This window comes from Macaca nemestrina, chromosome 7, assembly GCF_043159975.1.
Source record: "Macaca nemestrina isolate mMacNem1 chromosome 7, mMacNem.hap1, whole genome shotgun sequence".
Lineage (NCBI taxonomy): Eukaryota > Metazoa > Chordata > Mammalia > Primates > Cercopithecidae > Macaca > Macaca nemestrina.
Window position 1 is genome coordinate 18,767,928 of NC_092131.1, and position 21,088 is coordinate 18,789,015.

Sequence of the window (21,088 nt, forward strand, 5' to 3'; positions counted from 1 at the left end):
CCTGCTGGCTCTGAGGAGAGCAGCAGATCTCCCAGCACAGCACTTGAACTCTGCTAAGGGACAGACTGCCTCTTTGAGTGGGTCCCTGATCCCTGTGCCACCTGATGGGGAGACACCTCCCAGCAGGGGTTGACAGACATGTCATACAGGAGAGCTCCGGCTGGCATCTTGTGGGTGCCCCTCTGGGATGAAGCTTCCAGAGGAATAAACAGGCAGCAATCTTTGCTGTTCTGCAGCCTCCACTGATGATACCCAGGCAAACAGGGTCTGGAGTGGACCTCCAGCAAACTCCAGCAGACTTGCAGAAGAGGAGCCTGACTGTTAGAAGGAAAACTAACAAACAGAAAGGAATAGCATCAACATCAACAAAAAGGATGTCCACACAGAAACCCCATCCAAAGGTCACCAGCATCAAAGACCAAAGGTAGATAAATCCATGAAGATGAGGAAAAACCAGTCCAAAAAGGCTGAAAATTCCAAAACCCAGAAAGCCTCTTCTCCTCCAAAGGATCACAACTCCTTGCCAGCAAGGGAACAAAACTGGATGGAGAATGAGTTGATGAATTGACAGAAGTAGTCTTCAGAAGGTGGGCAATAACAAGCCCCTCTGAGCTAACGGAGCATGGTCTAACCCAATGCAAGGAAGCTAAGAACCTTGAAAAAAGGTTAAAGGAATTGCTAACTAGAATAATCAGTTTAGAGAAGAACATAAATGACCTGATGGAGCTGAAAAACACAGCACAAGAACTTCATGAAGCATACACAAGTGTCAATAGCCAAACTGATCAAGTGAAAGAAAGGATATCAGAGATTGAAGGTCAACTTAATGAAATAAAGCACAAAGACAAGATTAGAGAAAAAAGAACGAAATGGAACAAACCCTCCAAGAAATACGGGACTATGTGAAAAGACCAAACCTATGTTGGATTGGTGTACCTGAAAGTGACGGGGAGAATGGAACCAAGTTAGGAAACACTCTTCAGGATATTATCCAGGAGAACTTCCCCAACCTAGCAAGACAGGCCAACATTCAAATTCAGGAAATACAGAGAACACCACAAAGATACTCCTCGAGAAGAGCAACCCTAAGACACATAATCCTCGGATTCACCAAGGTTGAAATGAAGGAAAAAATGTTAAGGGCAGCCGGAGAAAAAGGTCAGGTTATCCACAAAGGGAAGCCCATCAGACTAACAGCAGATCTTTGTGTAGAAACCCTACAAGCCAGAAAAGAGTGGGGGCCAATATTCAACATTCTTAAAGAAAAGAATTTTTAACCTGGAATTTCATATCCAGCCAAACTAAGCTTCATTAAGCCAAGGAGAAATAAAATCCTTTACAGACAAGCAAATGCTGAGAGATTTTGTCACCACCAGGCCTGCCTTACAAGAGCTCCTGAAGAAAGTACTAAATATGGAAAGGAAAAACCAGTACCAGTCACTGCAAAAACATACCAACTTGTAAAGACCCTCAATACTATGAAGAAACTGCATCAACTAATGGGCAAAATAACCAGCTAGCATCATAATGACAAGATCAAATTCACACATAACAATATTAACCTTAAGTGTAAATGGGCTAAATGTCCCCATTGAAAGACACAGGCTGGCAAATTGGATAAAGAACCAAGATCCATTGGTGTGCTGTATTCAGGAGACCAATCTCATGTGCAAAGACACACATAGGCTCAAAATAAAGGGATGGAGGAATATTTTCCAAGCAAATGGAAGGGAAAAAAAAAAAAAAAAAAAAAAAAGCAGGGGTTGCAATCCTAGTCTCTAAAACAGACTTAAAACCAACAAAGATTAAAAAAGACAAAGAAGGGCATTACATAATGGTAAAGGGATCCATGCAACAAGAAGAGCTAACTATTCTAAATATATATGCACCCAAAACAGGAGCACCCAGATTCATAAAGCAAGTTCTTAGAGACCTATAAAGAGACTTAGACTTCCCCACAATAATAGTGGGAGACTTTAACACCTCACTGTCAATATTAGACAGATGAATGAGACAGAAAATTAACAAGGATATTCAGGACTTGAACTCAGCTCTGGACCAAGCAGACTTAATAGACATCTACAGAACTCTCCACCCAAAATCAACAGAATATACATTCTTCTCAGCACCACATAACACTTACTCTAAAATTGACCATACAATTGGAAGTAAAATACTCCTCAGCAAATGCAAAAGAATGGAAATCATAACAAACAGTCTCTCTGACCACAGGGCAATCAAATTAGAACTCAGGATTAAGAAACTCACTCAAAACCACACAACTACATGAAAACTGAACAACCTGCTCCTGAGTGACTACTGGGTAAATAAAGAAATTAAGGCAGAAATAAATAAGTTCTTTGAAACCAATGAAAACAAAGACACGATGTACCAGAATCTCTGAGACACAGCTAAAGCAGTGCTTCGAGGGAAGTTTATAGCACTAAGTTCCCACAGGAGAAAGCAGGAAAGATCTAAAATCGACACCCTGACATCACAATTAAAAGAACTAGAGAAGCAAGAGCAAACAAATTCAAAAGCTAACAGAACAAGAAATAACTAAGATCAGAGCAGAACTGAAGGAGATAGAGACATGAAAAACCCAAAACCCTTCAAAAAAATCAATGAATCTGGGGGGGCTGGTGTTTTGAAAAGATTAACAAAATAGATAGACCACTAGCCAGAAAAATAAAGAAGAAAATAGAGAAGAATAAAATAGATACAATAAAAAAAAGATAAAGAGAATATCACCACTGATCCCACAGAAATACAAACTACCATCAGAGAATACTATAAACACCTCTAGGCAAATAAACTAGAAAATCTAGAAGAACTGGATAAATTATTGGATACATACACTCTCCCAAGACTAAACCAGGAAGAAGTAGAATCCCTGAATAGACCAATAACAAGTTCTGAAGTCGAGGCAGCAATTAATAGCCTAGCAACCAAAAAAAGTCCAGGACTGGACAGATTCACAGTTGAATTCTCTGAGAGGTACAAAGAGGAGCTGGTACCATTCCTTCTGAAAGTATTCCAAACAATAGAAAAGAGGTACTCTTCCCTAACTCATTTTATGAGGCCAGCATCATCCTGATACTAAAATCTGGCAGAGACATAGCAAAAAAAGAAAAGAAAATTTCAGGCCAATATCCCTGATGAACATCGATGCAAAAATCCTCAATAAAATACTGGCAAACCAAACCCAGCAGCACATCAAAAAGCTTATCCACCACAATCAAGTGGGATTCATCCCTGGGATGCAAGGCTGATTCAACATACCAAATTAATAATCATAATCCATCACATAAACAGAACCAATGACAAAAACAACATGATTATCTCAACAGACACAGAAAAGGCCTTCAATAAAATTAAATACCCCTTCATGCTAAAAACACTCAATAAACTAGGTATTGATGGAACGTATCTCAAAATAATAAGAGCTATTTATGACAAACTCACAGCCAATATCATACTGAATGGGCAAAAGCTGGAAGCATTCTCTTTGAAAACCAGCACAATACAAGGATGCCCTCTCTCACCACTCCTATTCAACATATTATTGGAAATTCTGGCCAGGGCAATCAGGCAAGAGAAAGAAATAAAGGGTATTCAAATAGGAAGAGAGGAAGTCAAATTGTCCCTGTTTGCAGATGACATTATTGTATAGTTAGAAAACCCCATTTTCTCAGCCCAAAATCTCCTTAAGCTGATAAGCAACTTCAGCAAAGTCTCAGGATAAAAAATTAATGTGCAAAAATCACAAGCATTCCTATATACCAATAATAGAGAGCCAAATCATGAGTGAATTCCCATTCACATTTTCTACAAAGAGGATAAAATACCTAGGAATACAACTTACAAGGGATGTGAAGGACCTTTTCAAGGAGAACTACAAACCACTGCTCAAGGAAATAAGAGAGGACACAAACAAATGAAAAAACATTCCATGCTCACGGATAGGAAGAATCAATATGATTAAAATGGTCATACTGCCCAAAGTAATTTACAGATTCAATGCTATCCTCATAAAGCTACCATTGACTTTCTTCACAGAATTAGAACAAACTACTTTAAATTTCGTATGTAACCAAAAAGCACCTGTATAGCCAAGACAACCCTAAGCAAAAAGAACAAAGCTGGAGGCATCATGCTACCTGACTTCAAACTATAGTACAAGGCTACAGTAACCAAAACAGCATGGCACTGGTACCAAAACAGATATATAGACCAATGGAACAGAACAGAGGCCTCAGAAATAACATCACACATCTACAATCATCTGATCTTTGACAAACCTGATGAAAACAAGCAATGGGGAAAGAATTCCCTATTTAATAAATGATGTTGGGAAAACTGGCTAGCCATATGCAGAAAACTGAAACTGGACCCCATTCTTACACCTTATACAAAAATTAACTCAAGATGGATTAAAGACTTAAATGTAAGACCTAAAACCATAAAAACCCTAGAAGAAAACCTAGGCAATACCATTCAGGACACAGGCATGGGCAAAGACCTCATGAATAAAACACCAAAAGCAATGGCAACAAAAGCCAAAATTGAGAAATGCGATCTAATTAAACTAAAAAGCTTCTGCATAGCAAAAGAAAGTATCATCAGAGTGAACAGGCAACCTACAGAATGGGAGAAAATTTTTGCAATCTATCCATCTGACAAAGGGCTAATATCCAGAATCTACAAAGAACTTAAACAAATTTACAAGAAAAAACAATCCCATCAAAAAGTGGGTTAAAGATATGAACAGACACTTCTCAAAAGAAGACACTTATGCAGCCAACAAACATATGAAAAAAAGCTCATCATCACTGGTCATTAGAGAAATGCAAATCAAAACCACAATGAGATACCATCTCATGCCAGTTAGAATGACAATCATTAAAAAATCAGGAAACAACAGATGCTGGATAGGATGTGGAGAAATAAGAACACTTTTACACTGTTGGTGGGAGTGTAAATGAGTTTAACCATTGCGAAAGACAGTGTGGCCATTCCTCAAGGATCTAGAACTAGAAATACCATTTGACTCAGCAATCCCATTACCGGGTATATACCCAAAGGATTATAAATCATTCTACTATAAAGACACACGAACACATATGTTTATTTCAGTACTGTTCAGAATAGCAAAGAATTAGAACGAACCCAAATGCCTATAAATGATCGACTGGATAAAGAAAATGTGGCACATATATACCTTAGAATACTATGCAGCCATAAAAAAGGATGAGTGTATGTCCTTTGCAGGGACATGGATGAAGCTGGAAACCATCATTCTCAGCAAACTAACACAGAAACAGAAAACCAAACACCACATGTTCTCACTCATAAGTGGGAGTTGAACAATGAGAACACATGGATACAGGGAGGGGAACATCACACACTGGGGCCTATTGCGGGGAGTGGCTAGGGGAGGGATAGCATTAGGAGAAATACCTAATGTAGATGACAGGTTGATGGGTGCAGCAAACCACCATGGCATATGTATACCTATGTAACAAACTGCACATTCTGCACACATATCCCAGAACTTAAAAGTATAATTTAAAAAAAAAAGAGAAAAAAGCAAGTTGCAGAAGAGCAAATACAGTATGAGTCCATTTGCATAAAAGGGATATACAAATGCATATAAATGACCCAAGAAATACGTGCATGCACACACAACTATCCAGAAAATGTTTCAGTGATTTCCTGCAGACTTCAGAGGCAGAGAAAGCTTTCCTGTCTTTGGGACAATGTGTATTATGAAACTGATCAAGTTTCCCTTTTTGCTTTCCCTGCTGAGAAGTTCACAACTAAATCTGTATTTTCATTGTAATAACAGCAGGCTCCACTTAGGCCAGTGTTTCTCATCCTTGGCTGCAAGTTAGAATCACTTAGCTTTTAAAAATCCCAATGCCCAGGCCACACCCCATCCTAAGTCAGGATCTCTGAGGACTGGGACCGAGATGTCCATTTTAAAAGATCCCCGAGTAATTCCAATATGCAGCTGTGACTGAGAACCACTTCTCCAGACTATATCTGAATTCTGACTTTCCCTTGTTCATAAAACAAAATATCACTTTATTTACATTTTCCTTGAATCTGATTTTTACTTATGTGTAATTTTTCAATTTGATGTTGTGTATTTTTGTAAATTGCTTCAAGTCCTCTCTGAAATGAGGTCTGATGTAGGCAAAAATGATAAACTTTTATTTAAACCACATGACAGTCAGACTGGAGCTATGTGATTTCAGCTGGGGAGAATATTCTCGGAAGGCGGACAGACACTTCAGGGGAGGTGGGGGCACTAAGGTCCAATCGCGCACCTGGGCATGGGGCTGGGTCTGCCCAAAAGAAAAGCTCACGCCTCTAGCTGGAAGAAAGACAACCTTCTGGACCAGCAGCTGCCCTGACACACACCCTGTTTGGTGGTGGGAGCAAGGCAGAGTGGAGAGTTCAAATTCTGTAAGAAATAAATTCCAGGAATGTATCTGTGTGTTTTCTTCCTGATTGTAAGTCCAGTGGACTGAGAGAAGACAGATCTGGCTTCCTCCTAAGGGGAATTTCTCTCACACATGTCGCTGAGATGGAGCTGATTGGGGTAATTACCTCCATTGGAATGATGGTTATTGTTTCCTGAGTGGCTGCCAGGTGGGCTGTCTTAGGGTAGGGGAGCAGAGGGGAATCATCCTTCCTTCCCACCCATGTTGACCCCTTTGGAATTTTCACCGTATATGTCTGCCCCTGGAGCTCTTTAGCCTGCCAATCACCGGTCATTGCCTTGAACCCCAGCTGAAATATCAAATGGAAGTAGGAATCGCAAGCAAAGCTTTAGGGTGGAAGAGGAATGGGGTGGGGGCTGTAATGGAATGGACCAGGGAGCATTTGAGAGCCATGCAACCTCGTACTAAAAGGAAAGGCTTGGAAAGTGAGGGTGGGCCAGGTGGGGACTTTGAGAGTAACAAGTGGGGCACTGGGAGAGAAGGTTCAGAGGAAAAATGATCCCCCAAAGGGAGATAATTCCACCAATAAATAAGCTTGACTATTTTGAAATTTTGCCCGAGGGCATCAGCCTTCACCTGGCTCAGGTGGAACCTTTACACTCAGAAACCTGGTACACATGTATCTGTGACCACAAGCCGAGCCGGCAAGGGCATGGTGGCAAATAGCCTGTCAGCTGCCAGGAAAAGAGAAGCAGGGCCACTTGGAAGCACTCAGGACTCTGCCCACGTTGGCACAGCTCCCTGAGGGTCCCATCTTGGGTTAGGAGTGCTCTCTTCTCCCCTTGAAGGACAGCTCCCCCTTGGTATCCAGCTCTCAGAGATCGAAGTCCTGGGCAGAAACTTCCAGAGGCACCTGAAGGAAATCAAGACTCAGACTAGTGGGAGCAGAAGATTCTGGAATCTATGGAGCTGATGTTAGCCACCTCATGGCCCTGGAGACTATGCAAGAGAACTTAAAAATAGAATTTGCTAAAATCGCTTGAGTCTCTGGGTGTTTAGTAACCATGCCTGGCAGTCTATAGCCAAGGCAGACTGGCTGTGGGGAAAGGCATTGTTAAAATAAAATCATTAGCTTAATAGGCTTGATGAAAAGGATAGTGAGATGGGAATTTCCTTTTGCAATATGTTCTCCACTCAAAGCAATCCCTGAAACCAGTAGGACGCAGTAATTACTGACTAAAAATGCTCCAATATCTCTCACTTTGTTTACGTTTTCTTATGGATCTAATAAACATTAACTCTGAAAACTGCTTGAAGTCCCAGAATTTTCAGTGTCAGATGAGACTAAATGTCACCTAGCACTCGAATCGTTTCTTTCCTGATGTATTGTATCATTTGTTTTGTTCCCCAGTGACTACCTGCATACATATGTACACACATGCAAGCACACACATGCACACCATGTACATGTTGTGCCATCTTCCAAGCAAAAGAAATGGCAGCAAATGAACTGAAAGCATGGAGTAGTGAAGCCAGTTACCAGGCCAAGGACTCAGTGATATAACATACTGAAAGCCAAGAATAAGAACGCAACCCAAGAAAAATGTGCTCAAGCACAAAGGACCAGGACTAGGTGAAATCCACTGCAGAAGAGCATTGAAAACAAGTCCTTCCAAATCAAAGAGGGCCAGAAATTTTTCGTCTGTCTCTCTCTTCCCACCCCTCCAACAAGAGATGGAGTTTAGACCGGGCGTAGTGGCTCATGCCTGTAATCCCAACACTTTGGGAGGCCAAAGCAGGAAGATTACTTGAGGTCAGGAGTTCAAGACCAGCCTGGCCAACATGGTGAAACCCCATCTCTACTAAAAATATAAAAATTAACCGGGCATGATGGCACTCACCTGTAATCCCAGATACCCAGGAGTCTGAGGCGTGAGAATTGTTTGAACCTGGGAGGTGGAAGCTGCAGCGAGCCGAGATGGTGCCTCTGTACTCCAGCCTGGGCGACAGAGCTAGACTCCGTCTCATAAAAAAAGAGATGGAGTTTATTGACCCTCTTCTGACTGGCCCTGGCATAGCATTAGCCAAGTAAAGTGGCAGTGCACCGTTGCTGACCCTGAGCCTGAGACTTCAGTGGGTCTGGCAGTGTCTTAGTTCCAGATGCTACAACAAAATGCTATGAACTGGGTGGCTTTTAAACAACAGAAATGTATCACTCATAGTTATGGGGGCTCAGTATCCAAGATCAAGGCACCAGCAGATTTGGTATCTGGTGGGAACTTTCCAGTTCCTAGATGACACCTTCTTTTCTTTTCTTTTTTTTTTCTTGAGACGGAGTCTCGCTCTGTCGCCCAGGCTGGAGTGCAGTGGTGCGATCTTGGCTCCCTGAAAGCTCCGCCTCCCGGGTTCACGCCATTCTCCTGCTTCAGCCTCCTGAGTAGCTGGGACTACAGGTGCCTGCCACCACGCCTGGCTAATTTTGTGTATTTTTAGTAGAGATGGGGTTTCACCGTGTTAGCCAGGATGGTCTCAATCTCCTGACCTCATGATCTGCCCACCTTGGCCTCCCAAGGTGCTGGGATTACAGGCATGAGCCACTGTGCCCGGCTCTAGATGACACCTTCTTGCTGTGTCCTCGCATGGTGGAAACTACAGACAAGTTCCCTCTGGCCTCTTTTACAAAGACGCTAATCACATTCATGAGGGTTCCGCACTCAGCCCTAATCATCTGCCAAGGACCATGTCTCCTAGTACTGTCACACTGGGGATTAGGTTTCAAAATAGGAATTTTGGGGAGACACAAACATTCAGACCATACAGGCAGCTCTCCTTTCTGCTTTTTGGGAGCCCTGAATGCCAGGTAGAAAGTACAGCTTTCCTGCTGGAGAGGCCCAGTGGGAAGGAGAGGACTCAACACTCTGTAGAGAGGGAGGGGCTCCCAGCATTTCAGTGCTGAGCCCCCAGACGACCCTACCCCCAGCTGCCATCTGGCTAGAAACACATAAGAGATTATAAATACAACCAGCGGAAAAGCTGTCTGGTCAACCTCCAGAATGGAGAGGGCTAAACATGAGTGTTATTGTTTTAAGCTGCTAAATGTTGGGCTGGTCTGTTATGCAGAAAGAAATAAACAAAACACTGCTCAAGCAGAAACAGGGCACAATTTCTGTATTAATCTCTTCTCACAAGTCTATTAAAAGCAATGGCAAAAACCACAACTACTTTTGCAGCAACCTAATATAAAGAAATACCTGAAACTGGGTCATTTATAAAGAAAAGATGTTTGTTTGGCTCATGGTTCCGCAGGCTGCATAGGAAACAGGGTGCCGGCATCTGCTTGGCTTTTGAGGTGGTCTCAGGAAACTTACAATCATGGCAGAAGGTGAAGGGGGAGCTGGCACTTCACATGGCCAGAGCAGGAGGAAGACAGAGAGGCAGGGTTGGTGCCACACACTTTTAAACAACCAGATCTTATGAGAACTCACGATCACTACAACAGCACCAAGGGAGATAGTGTTAAACCGTGAGAAACCACACCCATGATCCAATCACCTCCCACCAGGCCCCACCTCCAGCACTGGGGATTACAATTCAGCATGAGATTTGGGTGGGGACATAGATCCAAATCATACCACTTTCTAAGAGCTGGTTTCCAACCCCTGTCCAGCCCGCTGCATGCTCTGATATTGACCACACCCACCTTGGTTTTCCAGGTGTTGCCTTTTCTCAGGTAATGGAATTAGCGGCCGTGAAAGAGGAGTCAAGGCCCAGGAAGAGGGGCATCTTTTTCAAAACTGCTGGCTTTTTGGATTAACTGGGTGGCATATCCCCCAAACGACTGCAGACCACCTGTGTGGGTGGGTGGTCAAATGCAGGGGGTGGGCAGGCAGAGCAGAAACAGATGAGTCCTGGGAAAGAAGGTGAGAGGGGAACTCTGTCAAGCAGGCGAAATGAAAATGCCAGATTCCAAGCAAATAGACCCAAGGAGAGTCTGGGAAGATGGGTGATTGTTTTACCGGCTTTACAACATCATTTTGCTGTCTGATGTCTCAAAACAGAATTGTGCAACCCTAACATCAGTTCCTCCTCTGAGGGAAGGAGGCTAAAGTTTTTGGAGCGGGGACTGAGGGAGAGCATGGGGCCAGGTGCTGTCCTGCACATGTCTACGGGGGAGAGGCTGGACCACCTGGGCTGGCTCTTGGTTGCTTGAAATCCTTAAGTTCTAGTTCAAGTCATCAGCTTGAGCCTTGAGTCTTGTTTTATATCCATTTTAATTAGAAATATGTGATTTTTTAATTTCATTTTTTCAACTTTATTTCAACTTCAATACTTTTTAGTTCAAGACCAAAAAAAATATGTCAAAAATAATATGAGGACATCTTAGGGTGGAAGAATCTACTTGTGGTAGAAATGGAAATACAGCAACATAAATGTTTGAACAAGTACATTTTCCCCCTTCAAATATGAACGCACCAAGAGGCACTTAAAAGGTCTTTTCTCCTTGATTTTCTCATTCACATTTCACCTGACATCTGAGCAGCTTCCACATAAGATCACAGTAAACCGTTCCCTTCTTATTTAATAAGTCAGGATTTAAGGCATCAGTTGTATTTGAATACACCAAAAGCTTGCAGAGAGACAGCAGAGAGAGAGAGAGAAAGAGAGAGTGACTTTTAAGTACTTGGTTATTGTTGGTTTACAGAAGAAATCAGCTCCTGTCACTCACGAGGTACATAAAGGTGATTCGAAGGAAATGTTCATAAGGGATGGCCTGTTGTTTTCCTTGTCTACTGAGAAAGACTTAAAGTGCTGAGAGATGAAAGGACTTCTAGTCTCTGAGAATTGTTAAGCACCAGAACCAGCCTGAGCAGTGATGAAATGCTTTTGCATATGTGTATGTTTTCTAGAATGGTTTAGGCATGGCAATATTTGAAGACAAGAAGTAAGTCCCAGTTTTGTTATTCCTGCTACACTTATTAATGAGTCATGATTCATTCATTTTTTAAAAGGAGCTATAAATAAAGCCAGGGCATAGTTCCAACACAGTTTAGATTGAAAGATTTTTTGCAGGTTTTTTTTTGTAAGTCACTGCAGGAATTAATAAAATACTCTGTATACACTCGAGCTCATATATTGATAATGCCTCCCATTGTGTCTCCTCCTCAGGATCTCTCTAACTTTAAATATTCTGCCTTTAGAAGATTAGAAGACAGTATGATTAGCATTAAAAATATATCTATGTATACAGCTACACACACAATATTTAAACATATGGAGCACAAAGTTAGGATGGGAACACAATAGATTGCCCTGTTTTCTTCCACCCCTTTCCATTCTTGTCAAGGTTCACTGAAGGAGAGTCCTTCTTTTGTCTCCCAAGGCCATGTTGCTTTTGGCCAATTGAATATGGACAGTGAAAACATATACCAAATCCAAATAGAGATTTTAACCGTGTACATGGATTGGCTTGATCATTTGCACTACTGTCCAGCACCATGAGAAGAATCCACCCCAGGTAGTTACTGATCTCTTAGCCTAGGTCATGGCAAAAGATCTATGTCAGGTCTGGACCAGACCTGAAGCCCAAAGTCAAGCCACCACAGCCAACTCACAAAACTTTGAGTGAGAAATAAACATTGTTGTTGCAAGTCATCAAGATTTGGGGGGATGTTTGTTACACAGCATTAACTCAGCAATAGCTGACCCATATAAGAGCTTATAGATGATTTTAAAGGTCCATTTTTTGTGTGTGTATTTGTATTTCCATTTTTTCTGCAATGAACAAATGTTATTTAATTTATTCAATCAATAATTATGTGGTGAGAACCTACTGTGTGCCTGCTCCTGTGCTAGACATTGGGAACAAGGTAGTCAGAAAAACAATTTATATACCTGCTCTCATGAAACATAGAGTCTAACGAGGCAGAGAGGCTTTCATGTACACACAAATGTAAAACTGCACACATGTTGTGTTACAGATGGGGAGTTTGTGGGGCTAGAAGTGTATAGAAAACAGAAATGCAGCTTAGGCAGAAATATCTGGAAAGGCTCTACTGAGAATGTAATGACTGGGCTGAGATTGGAGAATGAATGGGAGTTAACCAGGTAAAATTGTGTAATAAAAAGTAATTTTTAGGAATAATAGCTTTGTTTTTATTTTTCAGGTTTTGCCTGCCTGTCATAACCTGGACAAGTTATATTTAGCCTGAGGATCAAGTTACCATTGAACTTGATATTAACGGCCTCTCTATATAGCTGGAACACCTAGCTGTCCACCTCAATCCACAGTTGCCCTCCCATAGTATGAGGCCATTGTTCAGAAGTGGCTGTCCAACCAGGGACTCATTTCCCAGACCCCCTTATGTCCAGGTGCCATTGTTCTTGCCAATAGGGTCAAGCTCCAGTCATGGGTATTATTTCTGGGATAGGTTTGTTAAGAAGCAGGCATGCCTGCTCCACACAGACCTTTTTCCCTTCCATCAGCAGGTGAAACTGACAACAATGAGTTCTTCTTGTGGAGCCAGAGAGGGAAGAGGGCCGGAACCCTGAATGACCACGTGGAGGAAAGCTGTCCACCAACCAAAAATGCCTGCCTTGGAACACCCATTCATTGCTGTGGGGGCAAGAAATAAACTAGCATGTCAAGCTACTGAAATCTGGAGACCTATTTGTTATGGCAGCTGTGTTATCCTGATTAATAGAACATATATTTCAAAAATGGATTCAGTGCTTTCTTGGCTCACACGTGGACAAAAGCCTTCTAACTGGGTGGAATATTTCCTTTGTGTGGATTGAATTTTGGGTTCAATTTTCTTTCTCCCCATCTGGTAGGAAGGATGCTTATTGTGTGGATGCCACATATCACTACTGATTGGTGAATTTGGTGGAATGGATTGTTTTTATATACCCTTAATTTTGTTTGCTTCTTTAAGTTCATGAATTCTTATGGGTGATGCTGACATTTTTGGCATGAGAAATGTTTTATACAAATCAGAGATGCTCTGTTGCAACTCAAAACACATTTGGCTTGAAAGTAATACCATACTCACATAAATCTAAAAGGCCATGTTTGTGAGGGTGGGGGGTCACTTGGAGGAGCCTGATTTGGGAGGCAGTGGGGAGCCACTGGGAGTTCTCCAGAAGGACAGTGATAGGACTAAAGAGATATTTTAGGAAGATGAATCTGATATACCAGACAGGAAAAAATGAGAAAGAAAATAGCTCAGGGACATAGGGACAAACTTGCAACAATCCAGCCATGAAATAAAGAGGACTGGTCTGGGATGGCGCCAGTAGAAATGAAGAGAAACAGGTGAATAAACGAGGCTGAAGAAATGAAACAGCAAAACTTGACCACTGTTCACAGCTCATCAACTGCTCTTATCAAACCTCAGAGTTTCCATGTACTAGTTTATTCATATGGCTCTATCAGCCCATCATCCTTGCAAAAGTAACAATACTGATGGGACTATTAAAGGTATGGTATTGTTTTTAAAAGAATGATCATAAGTAAAAAGGAATAATTGCTCCAACATGCAGAAATAAGACAAATGAATAATTTTTCCAAAATCATCTGCAGTAGCTGACTGCTCCCTAGGAAGGAAAGGATTGCACATCTTAATTGGAGGGGAAATGACTTAAACACATTTTTATGCTGGAAAAAGAAAAAAATGCCAAAGGCTAGGAGATGAGCACGAGAGGAAAGAGCCAGAAAATGTTTTTTTTTTTTTTTTTTTTTTTTTTTGAGGCAGTGGAAAGTTACTTCTATGTATGTTTTACTAGAGTAATGGTCGGGCTGCCGGGGTTGAATCCTGCTGTGGGATTTTAGGCAACTCAATTAACTCACTTGTGTTCAATTTGCTCATCTGTAAAATGGAGTTGGAAACAGCAATTCCTATGCCATTAGGTTGTTGGGAGTATTAAGTAAGGAAATTCAATAAAGCACTTACCATGGAGCCAGGTACAAATTAATTACTCTGTAAATATTAGTTCTTCTTATTATTACTAAATTGCAAACAGAGGCAAGGTCTCCATGAAAAAAAAAGTGAAGTTACCCAATAGCCGGCCTTTGGTGGGCAAAATGAAGTAGACATTTTTGTAGGACAGGGGTTATCAAACTGCAACCCACAGGCCAAGTCCAGCCTGCCCACTGCCTATATTTGTAAATAGCTTTATTAGAACACAGTTGCATTCCTTTGTTTGTATTATCTGTGTCTGCTTTTGTGCTAAAACGGCAGAGTTGAGTAGTATGACAGAGATCATCTGGCCTGCAAAGCCCGAAATATTTACTAAGGAAGCACTGCATTAGTTTGCTAGGACTGTCATAACAAAGTCTCACAGACTGAGTGGGTTAAATAACAGAAATTTATCTTCTCACAGTTCTGGAGGCTGGAAGTCCAAGATCAAGGTGTTGGCAGGGTTGCTTCCTTCTGAGGGCTGTGAGGGAGAACCTACGTCAAGCCTCTGTCCCAGCTGCTGGTGGTTTCCTGGTAATTTTTGGCATTCCTTGGCTTATAAAAGTGTGGCCCTGACCTCTGCCTTCATCTTCACATGACGTTTTCCCTGTGTGCTGTCTGTCCAAATTTCCCCTTTTATCAGGACACCAGTCATATAGGCTTAGGGACCCTCCTTACTCCAGAATGACCTCATTTTAACAAGTTAAGTGTAGCATGACCTTGTTCCCAAATTAAGTCATATTCTGAGGTACTGAGGGTTAGGACTTCAACATATGAATTTTAGAGGGCTACAACTCAACCCACAACAGATCCTTTACAGAAAAAAGTTTGCCAACTCCTGCTGTGGAGAAATTGTACAGCATTGTTTCTCATCTTCTGAGCTGGGTTTGACCCCAAGGTACAGAAATTGAACTTGGAGAGGTTGTCTGGCTGCTGGTAGGTGGGGATGCTAAGCTTTGGAGCTGGGCAGTTGGACTCTTTAGCCTCTATGTTCACACAGGCAGATGTTATGCTGAACAAGATCATGCCATTTCCTGTTCAGAAACTTCCAGTGGCTCTCCTTGCACCTGAGCAAATCCCAGTTCCTCACCATGGCCTACGAGGTTCTAGGCGTGATCTCACCCCGACCTTCCTCCTTGACCTTGACCTTGCCTCCTGCCAGTCTCCTCTGCCCAACAGGCTGCAGAATCAGGCCCGCTTTCTGTTTCTGAAATTCACATACTCCTCCTTACCTTGAGGCCCATGCCCAGCTCCTCCCTAATCTGTAATATTCTTCTCACTGGCTGCTTCTCATCACTTAGATCTCATCTTAAGATCAGCCTCTTAGAGAGGTTTTCCCAACTCCCCTAGTCCAAGGTATGCTCTCCCATCATCCCTATCTCATCACATTATGTTCATTCTGTTGGAGTGCTTATTTCTGTCTGATCCTCTCTCATCTATTTGTTTGCTTATTGTCAATTTCCCTGCCATAGTGTAAGTGTAAGCCCCAGGAGAAGGAACCTTGTTGGTCTTACTCTCCACAGTATCTGCAGCATCTAGAACAGTTCCTGCATCTAGTAGGAGCTCCAAAAATATTTGTGCTTTGCTGAATGACCAAGACAGGGACCAATGGTTAAAACATTTAATGAATTACTCCGAAAACAAACTCTGTCTCCTCAGAGGAGTTCATTCAATGAAATAGTTTTCCTCCTGTGGTTACATTTGATTAAGAAATATGTTTTCACAATTATGCCTGAATTTTTCCAATATGTATTTCACATCAGACAACTAGATTCTAGGAAAATGTAAAGTTTCTAATCAAGGGGAAAAAAACCAAACATGTTTAAAATCATCTCTGGAAGAAGTACAACCCTAAATGCAAGTCATGATTTTATGTCTGGTCTTCTCTGCTACTAATTAGCTTCTTTTCTCCTCTTAAAGTCACAGTGTCTTCTTGGTGCATCGTCACAGTGTTTTGTACACATTCAAAATTCAGGAAATATTGAGTCAAGAATGAGGAGACCATGTTTGTGTGTGGCTGAAAAGTCCAAAATATACTGCTTGTCACCACCTCTGGGAAGCCTTTTCTGATTCTCCCAGGTAGAATTGAATTCTTTCTTTCTTTGGTCTGATGGTATCATTCATCTGACTCTATGATCACTCTAATGTCCAACACTAATGTGAAACTTCGTATGCACCCTCTTTGTCCATTTTCTGTTGCTGTAACAGAATACTACAGACCAGGTAATTTATAAATAAAAGAAATGTATTTCTTACTGTTTTGGAGGTTCGGAAATCCACAAAGATGGTGTCAGCATCTGGTGAGGACCTTCTTGCTTCATCATAATGTGGTGGAAGAGTGAGTATGGGAGACACAGAGAAAATCAGGCCAAACTCATCCTTTTATCAGGAACTCACTCCACAGATAACTAACCTATTCCCTCCATAATGGCATTAATCTATTAATCACCTCTTAAAGGTCCCACCTCTGAATACTGTGACAATGACAATTTTCCAACACAGAAACTTTGAGGGACATATTCAAACCATAGCAGGCACTCAATTAAATGGATGCATAAGCAATAAAATTAAAATAATATAAGAAAGAAACTAAGAGTTGGAACGGGCTTTAGAAATCATCCAGGCGGCCGGGCGCGGTGGCTCAAGCCTGTAATCCCAGCACTTTGGGAGGCCGAGACGGGCGGATCACGAGGTCAGGAGATTGAGACCATCCTGGCGAACATGGTGAAACCCCGTCTCTACTAAAGAAATACAAAAAACTAGCCGGGCGAGGTGGCGGGCGCCTGTAGTCCCAGCTACTCTGGAGGCTGAGGCCGGAGAATGGCGTGAACCCGGGAGGCGGAGCTTGCAGTGAGCTGAGATCCGGCCACTGCACTCCAGCCTGGGCTACAGAGCGAGACTCCGTCTCAAAAAAAAAAAAAAAGAAAAAAAAAAAAGAAATCATCCAGGCAATGTTTCCCCAAATTCAGCCATTTGCGTCTCCCTTCACAATTTTTGGTATACTATTAATTCTTATGTTTTACTTTAAATCAAGCTTCCTACTATTTAAATACATGTATATTTATGAAAAATTTGCATCAAATTTATAAATGGAAAACTGGCATGTCTTGCATTAATAGAAAGCAACATTTATATCTCCAAAAACAAGTGAAAGATAATGTCCTAAAACTCTAGCTGGGTGTCATGGGCTGAATTATGTTCCCTCAAAATTCATATGTTGAAGTCCCAAAGCCTAGAACCTCAGAAGGTGACGGTATTTGGATGTAAAGGCTTTAAAGAGGTAATTATGTTAAAATATGGTGGGTGGGCCCCAATGCAGTAAGACTGGTGTCCTTATAGGAAAAGGAGATTAGGACAGATAGGGAGAAAGAGAGAGGAGAGAGAGGCTAGACATGCACGTGCACAGAGGAAAGACCCCGTGAGGACACAGAGAAGGCAGCCATCTGCAAGCCCAGGAAAGATGACTCAGAAAACACCTGCTGACACCTCGATCTCAGACTTCTAGCCTCCAGAGCTATGAGAAAATAAATTTTTGTTGTTTAAACGAGCCACTCCGTTGTATTTTATTATGGTAGACTTAACAAACCAATATACCAGGTATTATTGCCTGCTGAAAAATGCTGAGCCCGGTCTGCTCTCTTTTAGTTAAAAGGTGAGATTATAAGAATAAAAGGGCCAGGGAGGGTGGCTCATTCCTGTAATCTCAGCAGTTTGGGAGGCCGAGCGAAGGCAGACAGATCACCTGAGTCCAGGAGTTCAAGGCCAGCCTGGCCAACATGACAAAACCTCACCTCTACAAAAAATACAAAAAATTGGCAGAGCATGGTGTTGCACACCTGTAGTCCCAGCTACTTGAGAGGCTGAGGTGGCAGGATCATGTAGATGAGCCCGGAAGGTTGAGGCTGCAGTAAGCTGTGATCATGCTACTGCACTCAGCCTTGGTGACAGAGTGAGACCCTGAGAAAGAGAAAGAAAGAAAGAAAGAAAGAAAGAAAGAAAGAAAGAAAGAAAGAAAGAAAGAAAGAAAGAAAGAAAGAAAGAAAGAAAGAAAGAAAGAAAGAAAGAAAGAAAGAAAGAAAGAAAGAAAGAGAGAGAGAGAAAGAAAGAAAAGAAAAGAATGTTAAAGATGTACTATCACCAACAGAGACTTTTTCCGTGATGAAATCAGAAGAATTAGGTAGAATTTAAAAAGAGATGACTTTTTCAATATGAGAATATCAGTCAGGCTGGATTATATTCTATGTTTAAAAATCTCAGTGTCTTAACACATTAAATGTTTATTTCTAACTCATGTTATGTGTTTTACACAGGTTGGTAGGGATTCTCCTCTGCCCAGTCACTCAGCAGGCTAGGCTGATGAAGGCTCCACCATCTTAGAACTGGGTAATCTGTAATGCAAGGCACTCTCTGCCACCATGTGTGAGGAAGAGAGAGTTTGGAGAACCGTGCACAGGCTTCCCGCCATCTGAGACTGGAAGTGGCACACATAATTTCTGTACACATTTCATTGGTCAGAGCTAGTCATACGGCCTCACCTAATGCAAACAAGAGGGCTAGGAAATGCAGGTGAGCAAATGGATTCTTTGGGGGGTGTTTTTCTGTCTCTTCCACAAGATCTGATGCTATTTAATGTCATAGTTCTGTACTTCCAAAATCATCTTGAGTATATCTCAAGAATGCATCCTATGCTTTGGGGGAAAAAAAAGGATCTGGGCCAAGTTCTTAATTGCATAGCTGAGAATACTGAAATCGCCAGTGTAAATAAGTGCTTCCTTGCCATGACCCACCCTCTTGGTGGCACGTCTGCAGCCACATCTCCTGTCTCTTGAGGCCTGCACTTAGACTCTTTCCACTCAACCCTGTGAGCACACAATGGTAGCAGCTAGAATAATTTGGATGTCTATTTTTGGTGCAAGAACCTTTCATTGTTCATTTCAAGTAAGATCATAACCGGGGAAATATTCTAAAGGCCAATACTGATATTGAAGAACGTGAGGACAACTTGTTCCATTTACCATTTCATCCAGAACACGCAGAGACCTTTCCTATTCCGTGTTGGAGGCGAATACATCTGCAGAATCGATGAGAAAGTATGATTGCTCAGTGTTGTCTGGTTAGCATCCAATTATGTACAGTGTATTTATTTTAAATTTAGAAGACGCACACAAGAGATTTCCAGGAACAAAATGAGAAGAAATTGGCAGTGCACTGAATGGAAAAAATTAATGACTTGAATTACACAGCCTGTGAGTCGAAGCCGATGAGAGGGGGAGAGAGAGGGAGAAAGGAGGTTGCAGTTATTCACACTGAGCTGTGCTGATGGTCCTGAGCAGTGCTTGAAAAGCGGTCACCCTCGGTGCAGCTGTCACATTCTTTATCTTCATGGCGGGGCTGGGCTTTGCGGGTCACAAACGTGTCACAGTTTTGGGAGTACAAAAATGATGCCCCCAAACAGACTTCAACGGCAAGCATCCTTTTGGAGAATAGATTCAATGCTTAAGTTTTAGCTTAATCACTTTGTCAGCTTTCCTGGGTGAGAAGGAGGAGGAGAGTGAGCCAAGGCCATGAGTAAAGGAATGAGGACCGGGGCTTTGTGTATCTCTGCCGAGAGTCACTGATGGAAGGAATCAGCATTTGTTGAGCTCCTCCTCTGTGCGGGCATCTATGATGTGCTAGGGACGCTCACACGTATGGTCCCATTTATCCTTCTTGATTATCCCCGGTTTTAGAAGCACAGAAACTAAGGTAAGAAAGGTAGATGATCTTGACCTTTCTTGATCTCACAGGGGTTATGTGTTGAATTGCATTCCACCAAATTCCTATGTTGAATTCCTCACTCCCAGTGTCTCAGAATGTGACCTTATTTGGCAATAAGGTTTCTTGTAGAGTAATTAGCTAAGATGAGGTTATTCTGGAGTAGGGTGAGCCCCTAAGCCAATATGACTAATGTCCTGATTAAAAAGGGGAAATGTGGACATAGACAGCACACAGAGAGAACACATGTGAGATGAAGGCAGAGGTCAGGGCAATGCTTCTACAGGCCAAGGAAAACTAAAGATGGCCGGCAAACCACCAGCAGCTGGGAGAAAGACCTGCAATAGATTCTCCCCAACAGCCCTTAGAAGGAAGCAACCCTGCCAACATCTTGATCTTGGACTTTCAGCCTCCAGAACTGTGAATTAATAAGTGTCTGTTGTTTGAGTCACCCAGGCTGTGATGCCTTGTTGTGACAGCCCTAGAAAACTAATACAACCTGGTCACCAAGCAGATGGGTCACTGGTTTCCTCTGCATCTCAATCTTGTCTATGAAGGCAGGGCCTTGCCTTGGTGCCTTCTCTCTCCCTGGCACATGGCCCACATGACATCCACACATTTTTCCTCATTTTATAAAAGGAGGACACTGAACCCAGGGGCTCACTGCCCTGTCCAAAGCTCCACAGCCAGTTATTTACAACCAGGGGCAGGTCCTTCTGTGCTTCTTCCTGCACCCGATCAAGATCCAGGACACCACTTCATTTTCAGAGTGGTCTGGGCCAGCTTCTTGGGCTCCTGATCCATCAAAAGCAGAAAGTAGAAAATGAATGTTTCTAACTTTCAATCAAACCTTGGGATGCCAAACTGAGGGGAGGCTAATGGAGATTAAAGGTGTATTAGGCCATTCTCACATTGTTATAAAGAAATATC

The 21,088-nt window shown here is 42.1% G+C and overlaps 1 long non-coding RNA gene across 1 annotated transcript in view; it reads left to right on the plus strand.

The window, feature by feature from the left end:
• The window catches only part of LOC105467572 (uncharacterized), a 29,575-nt gene extending 16,435 nt beyond the window's left edge, over positions 1–13,140 (plus strand). Inside the window, exon 5 of the long non-coding RNA XR_978970.2 lies at positions 12,933–13,140. This is a non-coding gene — a long non-coding RNA (uncharacterized lncRNA). The remainder of the gene's footprint in view (positions 1–12,932) is intronic.
• The last annotated feature ends 7,948 nt before the right edge of the window (positions 13,141–21,088 follow it).